The sequence below is a fragment of the Embiotoca jacksoni genome, unplaced genomic scaffold (genome assembly GCF_022577435.1).
Source record: "Embiotoca jacksoni isolate LCO1_2020_lvr unplaced genomic scaffold, fEmbJac1.0.p SCAF_98, whole genome shotgun sequence".
Lineage (NCBI taxonomy): Eukaryota > Metazoa > Chordata > Actinopteri > Embiotocidae > Embiotoca > Embiotoca jacksoni.
Genome location: NW_027185456.1, coordinates 467,271 through 472,756, shown reverse-complemented (window position 1 = coordinate 472,756; position 5,486 = coordinate 467,271). Strand labels below are relative to the sequence as shown.

Here is a 5,486-nt window from a genome sequence, read left to right as displayed (position 1 = left end):
ACCTCTGGAACACAACCAGAGTCCAGCAGACTGAGCAGCAGCTTTACAACATCAGCAGCTCTCTGGTGCTTTCAGACAACGTTGCTGATCTGGACTTCATCTGCACCGTTAAAACTCCAGGAAACAGCAGGAGAGCCACTTTGTTGAAACCAGGTAAGTATTTTTAAAAAGGAATACTACAAATCAAATAATTCCACCATCAGAGGGAGGAGTGACAGGTGGATCAAGCCGGAGCCTTGTTGGAGCCAACCCCTAGTGGCACTCAGTGGTATTGCGGTTTAAAGGACTTCTGCATTCGCCTCACTTGTCAGACCTTGAAGCCACGTCCACTTTCTATACAGTCTGTGGTCGAAACACCAGCACTGCAACTACATTTAGAGAAAACGTTTTCGTACCACTTCTCTGTGGAAGACATTTATTTACTTTTTACATTTTTTTGTGTTTTGTTATTTCAGCTTCCATCACCGGGCTATTAACCACTGAAACCACGATCTCCTGCTCTGCTTCAAATCCTTCACTATCGAGCTTCAGCCTCGTTTGGAAATTCAACCACCATCAGACCATCCTGAATAAATCCAGTTCTAACGTGGACTACACAGTCTCAGAGGAGTGGAGGCAGCATGTGAAGAGTGTGTCGGACTCCGGCAGCCTCACACTGCAGAAATTATCTTCAGGTCAGGAGGGAAAATACACGTGTGAACTCAGTGATGCTGAAGAGACGCTGACAAAGAACACCGATCTGAGGATCAGTGCAGGTGAGGGAAGGTCTGCAAGAACCTGTCTGTTATCTGTGATACCTGTAAGACCTGCAAACATCTCAATCAACATCATGAGGCATTCAGGGACTCTACAGTTAACTCACTCTTTTTCTATTTCAGATCGTTCAATCAGTGATGGAGGCATCATAGGTGGAGTAGGTGGAACCATTGTTGTTCTACTAGCAGCAGCAGCAGCAGTCGTCCTGTTCCTGTATTTTAAAGGTAAAAAGATGTTCCACCTTCACTTTTTAATTCCTTTCTTCTGTGTTTTTTGTATTAATAAAGTTTTATGTTCTCAGGTCAAAGATCCAGCAGAGATGAAAACACACCGTGAGTAACATCTTCTATTAAAATGCACTGCTGCACTGTTTGAACTACAGAATATAAATGAAGATGTTAAAGTAAATTATAGAACCAGAGTTTGTTTGTTGTAGTTTCATGAATAAAAATCAATCAAGTCTTTCTTCTCAGCTGAAATCGGGCTTGAAATCGTTGCCAGGGCGTTAAATCTTTACATTTCTGCACCAAAGACGACATGATTAGTGACAGGAAAGCGTCATGGTTTGGATCCACGTTGATCTTTTTCTTTATCGTGGACTCTCACTCTGGTTTCCTGCGTTAAAGTCCTGTGTTTGTTCCCAACCTCGTCTCTACGCACGACTTCTCTCACTTTGTGCTTCATCACCAGCTTTCTCGACAGCTTGTGACACGAAGGACTGTTTGAATGTATTTGAATTGTATTTGTTTGTGATGCTGAAGTCTGTTTGCAACAGTTGAAGTAAAAAGTTGAATAAAAACAGAACTCCTGAAGTAAAAGGAGCAGTCGGCCTAAATTATACCTACAGTGGATTTACTGATGATTTCCTGTTTAATTAAACCTGTAATAATAATAATCAGAAAATGTTTCATTAGTTCAACTTTTAACAACATTTTTCCTCAATTTCTTCTTTCTACTTCACAATTTAAATTTCTTTTTTTTTTTTTTTTAAGTTTCTCTTAGATTATCTAAATATTTGTTTTCTTTTAAACCTTTTTATTGTTTGCAGGAACAAAGAAGAAGTTAATCCTCTTCAACCCCTCGCTGACTAAGGGTGAGTACATTTAACAAACACTCAGAGGTGAAGACGGGCAGGAACATGACCACAGGTAGTTTTAATTCCTGATTTGCAGGAACATGAGGGGCAGAGAATATTTCAACAGAGAATATTTCAACAGAGCAGCTATTATGTGTGCAGGTTTTTAAAAGTGAAAGAAATGACTTCAGAAACAGTAAGTTAAATATTTTACTGGAGATTCAAGTAACTTATTGCACAGAAAGAACATTTTAAAATGAACTAAAGGTTTAACACTCCTCAATATCGGCCTATAAATTCAGTTTATAATCTGAAACCAGATCATTTGCTCTGCAGCAGGTTGAGCTCATCTGTCAGGATGTAGAAATAATTTTCTATCAAGTCACGTTGATCATTTTTCTCTGTAATTTCAAAGTAGCAACGAATACTAAAGATGAAATAAACCTCTAATGGAGAAATGCAGAGTTAAACAGTCGGGTTATTTATTGGCTGCAGGAAGTCAGAATAGAGAATTAACTAAAACAACAAGGAGGTAGTTCGTCTTTTTGTTTACATGATGCACGCCGGTAGACTAACTGAAGCAACCGGATGTCAAACAAACAAAGAAGGACAACAGGAAGCAGTTAAAATAGGTGGAGTAGTTGGAGCTATTTTGATTGGAGCAGTTCTAGTAACAGTCGTCCTGTTGCTGTATTTTAAAGGTAAAAAGATGTTCCACCTTCACTTTTTAATTCCTTTCTTCTGTGTTTTATTATTAATAATGTTGTTTTATGGTCCCAGATCATTTCTGAAGAACAAGAAGATCTAACGGAGGTGAACTCTGACGGTGAGTAACCCTTTTGTATAACAATGCACTGCAGCACAGTTTGAACCACAATATATTTTCCCCTGATGGTTTTCTAGAGTGTGTATGTTGTAGTTTCAACATTTAATAGCAGTAAACTCAACTAAATGAGGATATAACAGAAATGTAAATTGTGATTGTTGTGATTTTTACTAAAGAACCATAAATGAGGGATAGTTTGGACTTTTACCTTTATTTGTTTTTGATGCTGAATTTTGTTTTCAGGGAAGAAGGAGAGTCAGAACCTCTCGGGGGAACCCCAACGGGTCGCACAAAACACTCCTGAAGTCTGACTGTTACTAAAAGCTGAGCTTGGAGAAATTGATGTGATTGAATTGAAGAGCTGGAGAGTGAAGGATCAATTCCAATCCATTTTATTATTATTATAATATTATAGATGATTTTAATTGCCAGTATTTAGAATTCATTAAGACCTTTTTACATTTCATTTATGTGACGCTTTTATCCAAAGCGACTTACAATAAGTTCATTTCAACCATGAGGGTTCAAACCAGAACAACAAGAATCAAGAAAATACAATTTCTTCCAGAAAGCTAAACTCCAAAGTTCTATCAGTAAGTTCTATTTTAAGATACTAAAGTTCTACTGTTCAAGGTGAAGTCTGAAGAGGTGTGTTTTTAGTTTGTGGTGGAAGATGTTCAGACTTTCTGCTGTCCTGATGTCGTTGGGGAGCTCATCCTACCATTTAGGATCCAGGACAGAGGAAGAGGAAGAGGAGGAGGAGGAGGAGCAGCAGCAGAGTGAACGGGCTGGGATGTAAGGTTGGACCATGTCCTGGATGTAGAGAAGGAGGAAGAGGAGGAGGAGGAGCGGAGTAGTAGGAGTGAATTTCAGGAGGTTAAAGACCAGTCGAGCTGCTGCAGACCTTCAAAAAATAACAGATGTTTTTATCTTTGAAAAAGTGTTAACAGTGATTTTGTCTGTTTTTATCATTTCATATTTATACTTTGTTGCTTCCTCTTTTTATTTTGCACTGTGAAGAACAATACTTTGATCTGTCTGTATTTCTTGTACGATGTTGGAATGACAATAAAGTTGACTTTGACCTGTCAGTCACAGCAGAGTTGTGTTCAAACTTTTACTTTATCAGGAGGAAGGTTGAGATGTCGGGACGAACCGACTCCTCTGGTTTTAGTGTTTTGTCTCACCTGCTCAGAGGGACGGTGATGTTCATTCAGGTGAGTTGATCCGAGAGGTGGAAAACCACGGAGATGAAGGAGTTCTTCATCTTTGTGGATTCATCATGGCAGCAAATACACGACTTCTTCTGTTCTCCTTCCTGTGGTGTTGGTCTCTGGAAGAAGGAAAAAGTGAGCAGTGACATTTTTGGTTGATTAGACAATTTTTTATATTTTTTCCCCCAATTTTTTCCCACAAATTTTAATGTCTTTAAATACACATTAACATGAATCCAATATATTGTAGTGAATGGATAAAGTTAAAATAAAAGCAATTTGAATAGTTTGTATGCATGATTATCATGTAATTGACAGACAATGTTGATACTGGATTGGTATCAGTTGACAAGGTCTGTTTATAAATGGCAGTGGCACGGCCACCCTGCTCACTGTACCTTGCACATGTTTAAAATAAAAACATGAATATATGAACCTGTATTATTTGAATAGCTTAGTATTGAATGCACAACAACAAGGCAATCCGGCGTCATCTCTCTGGTTGTAAAAGGTACGGGCTCCATTAAAGGTGCACTGTGCAGTTTTTTTGACCACTTCGACAAAATCGCCATAAAGTTCAGTGTGAGACCTTCGTGAGACCCTGCAACAGGACCAGGTGGCAGGTACCGGAAACCATCCACGGACAATGGAAACCCCACAAATAAAACAGCGAGTACAGCCGAGCCGAGCCGGTACCGGAGAAGAAGCTGTTATTTTAAAAGCCATTAAAAAAGCCAGTTAAATCTCATTTCGTCTGAAGGAAACATCGGATCGACATTCAGTAAAGAAAACAGAAAGCTCACTTTGAGCCTGGTCGTACGGTCATTAATCTTGATTACAGTTATTATTAAATTATTAGGGTTTATTTTCATAGGAAACTCCTGAACAAAAATGTCGATGCTTCTTTATCTGTACTTTCCATTATCGCTCCTCTCTCGTAGGTCCCGTCCGACAGGTTGACGTCGAGTTCGGCGAAGACGCGGTCACCTGTCGAGCTGAAGGTATCTCCCCGGCTCCGACGCTCACCTGGTCGACGGATCCTCCGACTTCTGGCCGACTCCTCCGGAACAAAACGAAGATCGAGAAAAGCCCACTCGGCTCCTCCGTCATCCGGAGTTCACTGACGCCGACGGGAAACGACACAGAACAGACTTACATTTGTCGCGTAACCAGCGACACAAACAAAAAACCAACTTTCCTTAAACCGAGAGGTATTTCACTTCTTTAAATCTTTGGTGAAACGTGAACTTGCTTTACCAGGAATCACATCCCTCTGACTCTTTGCTGTAGCTTCCATCTCGACCTCTTCGGGAGGCGACGTGAGCATTGGAGCCAACCTCTAGTTAATAATAATACTGATAGATTAAATTACAAAGATTTTGATTAAGTATTAAAAGAAAAGCCAAAACATAAGTATTAAGTGTAATAACCGAATATATACATATATTTACAGATGAATGTTACTTGAAAGACATTTTTTTTTAAACTGTTACTTTTAGTGTTACTTCCATATTTGGTCCAGCAGGGGGAGGAGAAATAAGTTACGTAACATATTTTTATCTTTGAAAAAGTGTTAACAGTGACTTGGTCTATTTTTATCATTTCATATTTATAC

The 5,486-nt window shown here is 39.2% G+C and overlaps 1 long non-coding RNA gene across 2 annotated transcripts; it reads right to left on the bottom strand.

Annotated features, from left to right (window-relative positions):
* Nucleotides 1-2,027: 2,027 nt before the first annotated feature.
* Nucleotides 2,028-4,986, bottom strand: LOC138193900 (uncharacterized). 2 transcript variants are annotated; one of them, XR_011177891.1, is made up of 3 exons: nucleotides 4,898-4,986; nucleotides 3,845-3,990; nucleotides 2,028-3,470 (listed from the first exon to the last, which is right to left on the bottom strand). It is a non-coding gene; the product is annotated as an uncharacterized lncRNA (long non-coding RNA). The 2 variants fall into 2 exon arrangements; XR_011177890.1 differs by lacking the exon at nucleotides 4,898-4,986 and having other exon boundaries at nucleotides 3,845-4,889.
* Nucleotides 4,987-5,486: the final 500 nt, after the last annotated feature.